The sequence below is a fragment of the Leptonychotes weddellii genome, chromosome 6, assembly GCF_054177405.1.
Source record: "Leptonychotes weddellii isolate Sample4059 chromosome 6, ASM5417740v2, whole genome shotgun sequence".
In the NCBI taxonomy this organism is placed as follows: domain Eukaryota; kingdom Metazoa; phylum Chordata; class Mammalia; order Carnivora; family Phocidae; genus Leptonychotes; species Leptonychotes weddellii.
This window is the reverse complement of record NC_138374.1, coordinates 101249011-101258176: the sequence shown is the minus strand read 5'-3', so window position 1 is coordinate 101258176 and position 9166 is coordinate 101249011. Positions and strand designations below refer to the sequence as shown.

Here is a 9166-nt window from a genome sequence, read left to right as displayed (position 1 = left end):
GGCTGATTCTGCAGAGAATTCTCCCCTCTTGTTCTTCACCTGCTCAAGCAGTGCCAGGGAGCTCTACTTCACTCCTTCAAGAAGACTACCACACCCCTATACTTATCCCACCAGCAGCCCCCCCATTAGAGTGCTCCTTGCCTTTTTTTTACTTTTTAAGTTGAAGCATAGTCAACACACAATGTTACATTAGTTTCAAGTGTGTAACATAGTGATCGGACAACTCTACACATTATGCTGTGCTCTCCCCAAGTGTAGCTGCCCTCTGTCACCACAAACACTATTACATTATCCTTGGCCAGTGCCCGCTTCAGCAGCACATATACTAAAATTGGAACGATACAGAGAAGATTAGCATGGCCCCTGCGCAAGGATGACACACATTATCATTGGCCATATGCCTTATTTGTCTTTCATCCCTATGACTTCTTTATGCCATAACTGGAAGCCCATACCTCCCACTGCCCTTCACCCATTTTGCCCATCCGCTCACCCCCTCTTCTCTGGCAACCATCAGTTTGTTCTCTGTATTTAGGGGTCTGTTTCTGCTTTTTTCATTTGTTCTCTTGTTTCTTAGATTCCACACAGAAGTAAAGTCATGGTATTTTTCTTCCTCTGACTTACTGCACTTAGTATAATACCTTCTAGGTCCATCTGTGTTGTTGCAAATGGCAAGATCTCATCCTTTTTTAAATTGCTGAGTAATAGAGCACTCCTTATCTTTACTAAATCTGGTCACTTGTCAGTCTACCTACCACTTCACATTCCCCATACTAGACTGTTCTCTAGGGCTAGGATGCTATCTATTTTTCTATCTTGGGTGTCCAACCATAATGCCTAGTTTACATTAGGAAATATTAGTTGAATAAATAAGTTGAATAAATTCATCAAAAGATAATTTTTTGTGTATGAATGTTAATAGCAGCTTTATTCATAACTGTCAAAAACTGAAAACAAGAAAATATCCATCAATAGATAAATGGATGAACAAACTGGGTATATAGTCTTAGTCTGGTAAGGCTACCATAAGAAAATAGTATGCACTGTGTAACTTAAACCACAGAAATTTATTTTTTCTTGTTCTGGAGGCTGGAAGATCAAGGCATCAGCAGATTTGGTTACTCCAGAGGCCTCTCTCCTTGCTTGCTGATGCCTACTTTCCCGCTGTGTCCTCACATGGCCCTTTCTCAATGGATATGTCAAAAGATAATTTTTAAAGGAGGGCATAATCATACCTCTCATATAGCTATAAAATGAACACATGTCAGAGATTTTATTTAAGTCATTAATGAAGGAGAGAACCAGTAACATATTACAACCTATTCAAAAGAGAATCCAAAACACAAATATATAGACATCTGGAATCCTGAAATTTACAAATAAATGCAATGTCTTTCACGTTTTCCCCTACAGTTTAATTAACGGCTAACTCCTCCACCCCAAATTATGCATTTATTTATCAAGTCATTTGACATAATTTTTTAAAATCCACACAACAAAATGCTTTGTTCTCAAATACCCTAGAGAAAAATCCTTTTCAGCTTTAGTCATTTAGTTAAAGCCAGCAGTCTGATTTAGGTCCTGGGGCAGATGGAATCCCCCTGTCAGTTGTCCTCTTGTTTCCTCTAAATTTTCACAGATATGGCCCAATTCTTAGCAAGAGATATTATTAACAATATCAATATTAACAAGGGAAAGACTTTGTTATCTTAGGTGCTCTGAAGAGTTAGAAAAAGCTCACCACCTTTGGGTGATGCGTAAGGCTCTATCAACCCTGATTTTCACCGCTGCTTTCCTGGGGGAGAGAGAAGTCTTGTGGGCCCAGCTCCCAAGGCTGGTACCAAAATGGAGCTGGATGTTGGGGGAGAAATGTTGGGCAATGGGGCCCAAGGGGAGAAAGGAGAACAGGAAACTAGTGAGGCGATTCTGAGTGAACAGCATCTTGGAGGGAAGAGTAAAGAGCCCTGAACCGCACAGACTACCTCTAGATGTGGCAGCTTGTGAAGAGGTGACGCGGGGCTCAAGGGGTCAGGGCTCTGCACATATAAAATCAGAACATCCAAGTGTTTGAAAGCCCTCAGACATTGGCACTGCCAAAAGGCTAAGAAGTTGCACAGAATCCACGTTGGCTGGATCCCTGAGCCCGCTTGAATGGGCTCTGCTCCGCTCAGCTCAGTAAAGGTGGTGCCCCCCGCCCTGTCTCGGCCCGCGGAGATCCTTCCCCAGTGTGCTCTGAAAGGCCAAGCCGTGTGTCACAACCACGTCACACGCTCCCATACACAACCCCGGGTCGCCCCCAGGAACCCCTCGGGGACACCCTTACTTCCCCCGGGTCCCCTCCACACCTTTGCTCTCCACCACAGCACTTTTAAACTGCTCTGGGGCCCAAGCTCTTGAGTCAGGAGCTCTTTACCTTTTCATTACCAGCTGATCTTTTTATTACTTTCACAGACACTAAGTTTGTAAAAAAAAAAAAAAAAAATTGTCTAACAAACCAACCACATCTATTGCATAATAATCCTTGTCCGCTCGACAAGCAGCATTGCCACACTGAGTTGATGCAGTGCCAGTCAAAAGCAAAGACACTTCTCATGGTAAATGCATAATTTCCCTTAGACTTCTTTAAATATTGGAAACAGCTTAGGCCTTTCTCCCCATTTGGTGTATGGGGACCCCAGGTTGGGGACTTCTGAGGGCTAACATTGAGTGGGCGCCAGTGAAGCTTCCCTAGTCCCTTTTCACAGATGGGCAAACCAAGGCTGTTAGTCTTAAGGTGAACCGACGTCATCAAATTGACAAAGAATCAGAGTAAAAAAATGAGATTTTTTTTTTTTTTAAGTCTCCCCCTCTTGGTCTCTAATTCCTAGCAGTAGATTTTCTAAAAAAAAAAAAAAAAATAGAGCTGGGAGGGACTGCCACTTGCCCCTGAGGGAGCCTTTTCTACGTGCAGTGTGGACCTTTCTGTGGGATCTTGGAATTTGCTGTAGAGCCGCTCGCTGCCTGCTCCCGGCCCCGGGGTGGAGAGGCCTCGCCTATCCAGGCAACAAGAAACCCGAGAGGTTATCTGGTCAGGTTGTCCCAACGGGGTGTCCCAGGATGTTGACTGCTATTTTGAGGAAAAGGGCTTCTATGGTGAATTACTTGTGAGAAAGGCAGGGTTGAACAAAGGTAAACTGGTTTAGTTTAGTTTAGTTTTGTTTTCACTGCAGGACTTCCCTGAGCCTTTGAAATGCCTTTGGGCCTAATGACCCGCTGGGAGGATGAGATAGCATATATTATCACCCAAACTTATGGGACCCGAATTCTCTTTTTCATAGGAGACCTATTAATGCCTCATGGAACCCTGGGGTTCTGGGGAACGCTAGTTTGGGACTTGTGAGTCCCGTCCACCATTTCCAGATGAAGAAACTGAACTCCAGGGAGTGACCAGGCCAGAGCTGATTCCAGGTTGCTAGAGTCTAACCCCGGACTTTGCAAACTTGGGTCTTTCCCTCCATACCTCACCCACCATGTACCTTAATTTAACCCTGGAAAAAAATTAGCAGGGGACCACAGACCATGGAGGGAATTCTGCTCTGAGAGAAGCTGCTTCTGAGGTTCATGTGTGTCTCCGCAAAATCTCCCAGGCTGGTGGCGGCAGGAGGGACCCGGGAGGCAGGAACCCCACAGGACCACAGGGCGAGGAATGGCACAGCTGCTAGAAAGGGCTTCGCTCTGGAGGCCCCAGGTCATCCTCGCTCTAAGGCACCCATCTGCAGCAGAGAGGCTGCAAAGACACCTTGCACTCAGGAAGAGCCGGGCAGACTGGCCCCTGCAAGCCGGCATCCCGGGCCAGAGAGACCTGGGCCAGCGACTCCCAGGGGTCTTCGGGGAAGGTGTGCCCAGGAAGAAGAGAGCACCCACTGCGCTCCAGAGCTGGAGAAGCGGCATCTGCAGCCAGGAGCGAAGGCTTGGCGGGGCTCCAGGCTGATGTGCCCGCTAGCCTGGGGCGTGTTCTAGGGGCTGCAGGCGGCAAGATAAACAGGCACTGGGCCCCCTTTTCAGAGCAGCCTCAGACACTCACTCCAGAGACCGGATGCCAAAAAGAACAATGAAGAGCTGGGCCTTTCCTGGGCAATGGTCCTGCTGCAGCTGGGATGTAGGGTCTTTCCCCTCTGCCCAAAGCAGCTTCCGAGCTTCTGGGGAGACCCCTCCCACCCAACACTGAGCCACTCTGCTTGGCCAGGTTAGACCTCCCCTGGCCAAACCAGATCCTCCCCCCTCCCTGCCTGCCCCTCGGAGTGTGGGAAGGGCATGGTGAGTCGCTGTCCTCTTGCCTTAGGTGACCACACCCGACTCAAGCCTTGTTTCCCTTTGAGCATTGGGGATGTGGCTCCGAGCGGAGAGGGAAGCATTCTTGCGGGGGGCGCCTATCTGAGAGTAGCAGTCTGGCGGGGCCGTGCATGGGACTCTCCCTATTAGGCAGACACAGCCAGGTGTGTGGTTTCCAAGCCTGGAGTGGGGCTGGGACTGGGTCGCTCACCAGCCTTCTTAACTGTGGGCAAATTTCTAGGCCTCCTTGGGTCTTGGCATCTTCCTCTAAAATCTGACTTGGGAGGCTTGTCGGGGGCTGACTTACAGGCTACGCAGTGCCGCTCCGGTGGACTCGCTGGCATCCGCCTTCCACAAGAGGAGGATGGAGGCGGGTGACAGTGTTGAACTCACACCCCTGTGGACGTGGGAGGGGCGATGTGGGGAGCGGTGCCCCCAGTCCAGGACCCCAGCACATCAGCCCCGAGTGAAAACCTCCTCAGGGTCTCTTCAACAAGTACATGCATTTCCACCATCCTCATTACCCTCGTCTCATTCAATCAAGCTTATTCCAGACCTGAGCTTGACCCTCTACCAAATTAGTTCCCAGACAATCTGTGATGTCTTGGGACCACCACTTACCAGCTGGGGAACCTTGGGCAAAGTAGTTAGTCTCTTTGAGCCTCGGTGTACTCCTCTATAAAATGGGAAGGATAATATCAATTCCTAGGTTTGTCTTGTGAATTAGACTGACAAATGCAAAGTGGGCTGATTCCAAAGCTCAGGACTTAACCTCTGCTTAGAGTTTAAGGACTCACAGAGGTGACAAAGAAATGAACTCACCCAAAAGGCCCCGTAATGAATGGTGTTAGGACACAAGGAAGGGGTATTACTCTGGCTGGGGGTTGATCATTAGGGTCTCCCAGGTAGAGAAGGAAGGACCTTCCAGGTGGGGCAGGAAGAACCCTCCAGGTAGGGAGTATGCAGACGTGTTCATGGAACGTGAACTCCAGGGTGATGTGAATGGAGTGTGGGGTGCATACAGGAATTGGGAGGCTATGAGACAAAGTTGGAGAAGGTGGGTTGAGGAGCTCTCAGCACTGTGAGCCAGGTGGGGACCACATTTCACTGCTCACGAGGACTATGCTCACAAGGTTTTAGAAAGATCACCAGGTGGGTGTAGGGAGAGACAGGATTGGAGCAGGGAGACCAGGCTGGAGGTGGGTTCAGTTCTGCAGTGGAGATCCCACTACTCCAGACTGGGATAGAGGCAGGGGAGATGGGAGAGGAGATTCCTCTAAGAGAAGGGAAAGGGGCAGCATTCTTGCCTTGGAAGGTGAAGGAGAGAAAATTTCTCAAGTTGCTGGCTTGGGTGATTGATGATGCCATTCTCTGGGAGAAGATTCAGAGAAGGGGAAGATGATCCATTTGGATCCTACCAGGTCAAATGTAAAGTATCTGAACAGGTGGGGGTGTCCTCCACCCAGTTATGTAGCACATAGTAGGAACTTGATACATATCTGCTGGGCACCTCATGAGGGTGGAGAGTGGGGGTCTTCAGCATGCAGAGGGAGACAGCTTGGATGTCTTGGATTTAGATTATGTCCCTCTGGAAGCCCACACAATGTAAGAGTGGGGAGAAGAGCTCCAGGGGACAGACCAGGGGCAGGAAGAAGAGTCAAGAAGGAGCAATTGGAAATGAGTGAGGGTAACCAGGAAAGAGAGAGGTCATGGAAGCTGAAGGAAGAGACCGCTCCAAAAGGGGCGGAGTCACAAACAGTCTCTTAAATCCTGCAACCCTGGGCCCTGGCACTTGGGGGCAGGGCACAATCACTATGCACTTGCAAAGATTATAGCTGTTTTTACATAAAGGGAAGACTCATTCAGAGCTAGAATGAGCAACGTTGCTTCCTTTGAACATTTTTCTTGAATAAACCTCCACAGAATTAACATAGTTTTTAACTGCGTGACTGCACGTGCAAGGCTCTTGGAGTTGTCGGAGACTTCGTGGAGATTCAGGAACTCAGTAGAGAAGAGTGGCTAAAGGGTGCGGTCTTTGGAGGCAGACAGTGGTTCAGCTTGGTCTCCTCCACTTACTCATGTTAGGTCTGAGTCCTGACTCCACCACCTACTATCCTGCAGGTTACTTGACCCTTCTACTCCTCATTGCTCCACCTAGAAGTATGAGTTCTTACTGATGAGCGTTGTTGAGAATATTCTGTAAAATGAAGCATATGGAGCACTTAGCATAGTTTTCGCATATTGGCATTCAAGAAATGTTAGCTCTGGGGCGCCCGGGTGGCTCAGTCGGTTAAGCGTCTACCTTCCGCTCAGGTCATGATCTCAGGGTCCTGGGATCGAGTTCACATCGAGTCCCACATCGGGCTCCTTGCTTAGCAGGCAGCCTGCTTCTTCCTCTGTCTCTGCCTCTCTTACCCCCCTCCCCACTTGTGCTCTGTGCTCTCGCTCTCTCTCAAAATAGAATCTTTAAAAAAAAAAAAAGAAAAAGAAACGTTAGCTACAACAATAATATAAGACTAATTATTGTTAATCTAGTCAACAAATATTAACTGAGTGCCTACCATGTGCCAGGCAATATTCTAGGGCAGGTCCAGTAGAAATCCAATGCAAGCCATAAACACAAGCCCTGTATGTAATTTCAAAATACATATAATAGCCATACTCTAAAAATGCATAAATTACATGTATTTACATATAGCATTAGATATAATATACTTTATTTAACTTAATACATCCAAAATACTATCACTGCAACATGTAATCTATATGAAAAGTTATTAGCGAGATTTTTACATTCTTTTCTTATGTGACCACTTTGAAACGCACTGTGTGGCCACCATATTGCACAGTGTTTTCTAGGGGCTAAAGACACAATGATAAGTTGGGACAGAGTCTGCCCTCATAAAGCTTACGTTTTCGAAGGAGAGATGGACAATAAGAAAGAAAGAGAGTTATTGAATAAAATAATGATTGACTATAGTATCTAACCCCTACCCCGCCTAGGAATAGGATCTGACCCAGAGGGCTGAGGTATATTTCACTGACTGCTTATCTCTGCTCCACTGTGGAGTACTGTTTACCCAGTCCTATCTCCCTGATGCCCAGGAGACTTTAATCCTGTTCCCTGCAAGGGACAACACCACAAATCAGGGAGGATGCTTACTGAGCTGGTAAACTTAAAACAATCGTAAGTAAAAATAAAAATAACCATATTACTGGCGTGGATTTCATTAAATGAGATCCATTTTGAAGAACCACTTCCTTTATTTGAGGGCTGCAGAAAGAAGATGGTGCTAAGTTGTCCCCTAAAGTTAAATGGCAGAGGGAATATTGATATTCTTAAAAAGAAAAGTTATTTCTCTAAATTCATTTTATGATTTATTATAATGACTTCTTTTCTGCTTATGAAAATGGAACATTGTAAAAAGCCTGAAAATATCAAAAAGTATAAAGAAAGAATTTACCCAGACCCCAAAATGCAGAGATGAATATTTTGATGTATTTTCTGTCTTATTTTATATATAGATATGTAAGTATAAATGTAGCTATTTACTGATTTCACATGCATGTTTTATATACTTAAAATCAAACTGTAATATTCTGTTTCATATTCTGCTTTTTTGCCTAACACTGTTGCATGAGCATATTCCTATTTCACATTTCAAAATAGAGTTTACTTCTAAGGGCTACATAATGCTCTACCTTATAGAGATAGCATAACTTCTATTCTAGTTGGACATTTGGGTTGTTCCAATATTTTGATACTATAAATAATGCTGAATGAGCTTCCTTTTACTCAAATCTTGGTCGTCATTTTTTATTTCCTTCTCATAGATTCTAAGAAAGACTTTGCTTTGTCCAGAGCTATGGCATACTTCAGACTTCTGTTTCACCATGATGAATTAATTGCCTTAAAAAATGTTACATCCCCCACAAGCAACGTATGCGAAAGCTCATCTACTCGTATTCTCCCCCAAGTCTGGTATTACCATTGAAACATTTTTTGCTATTTTAAAGGGTTAAAACGGTGACTTTAGGATTGTTTTAATTTTCATTTCTCTGTTTTCTAATGATTTTGAACATACCCTTTTATGGTTATTAGCTGTTTGTTTCTCTTCTACTGTTCCTCTTCTACTGTAAACTGTTTATGTGCTTTGCTCATGTTTCCTCTGTTCTTTAATGTAGTGGTATCATAGTGTGACTTAAATTTGTACTTGTCTAATGACTAACAGTTTTGAGCACCTATTCACATGTTTGTAGATCATTTGGATATCCTTCTTGGGAAATGCCTATTCAAGTCTTTTGTCCATTTTTAAACTTAGTTTCTGTCTTTTCTTGATTTTAAGAAGTTCAGGTATATATTGGCAGTATATAGATATTGCAAACATCTTCTCCGAGCCGTTTCACTATCTTAAAGATGTTTTCTGATAAACAGAGATTCTTAATTCTAATGAAGTCCAATTTATCACGTCTGTCTTTTAAAGTTAGTATTTTTGTGCCTCTTTAGGAAAGATTTTCCTAGCTCAACATCATAAAGATATTCTCCTGTTTTCTCCTAGAAGCTTGATTGCTTTGGCTTTCGTATTTTGTTCTATAATCAATCTCACATTAGTTTTTGTGAATGGTATGAGGTAGGGGTCAAGGAATCAAGATTTATTTCCTTTCCAATATGGATATACAATTGACCTAGCACTGATTATTGAAAAGATTATCCTCTCTTGCTCTGCACTGCATGGAGCTTTGGTTATAAGTCAAGAGACTGTACATGTCTGAGTCTGTTTCTGGACACTCTAGTCTATTCTATTTGTCTATACTTTTACCAATGCCACATTGTCTGAATTAGAGTCATTTTATT

The 9166-nt window shown here is 44.8% G+C and overlaps 1 non-coding gene across 1 annotated transcript; it reads left to right on the top strand.

Moving 5' to 3' along the window:
- The first annotated feature begins 301 nt into the window (after window positions 1-301).
- LOC115938864 (U6 spliceosomal RNA) lies at window positions 302-408 on the top strand. The gene has a single exon (XR_004073871.1). It is a non-coding gene; the product is annotated as a U6 spliceosomal RNA (small nuclear RNA).
- The last annotated feature ends 8758 nt before the right edge of the window (window positions 409-9166 follow it).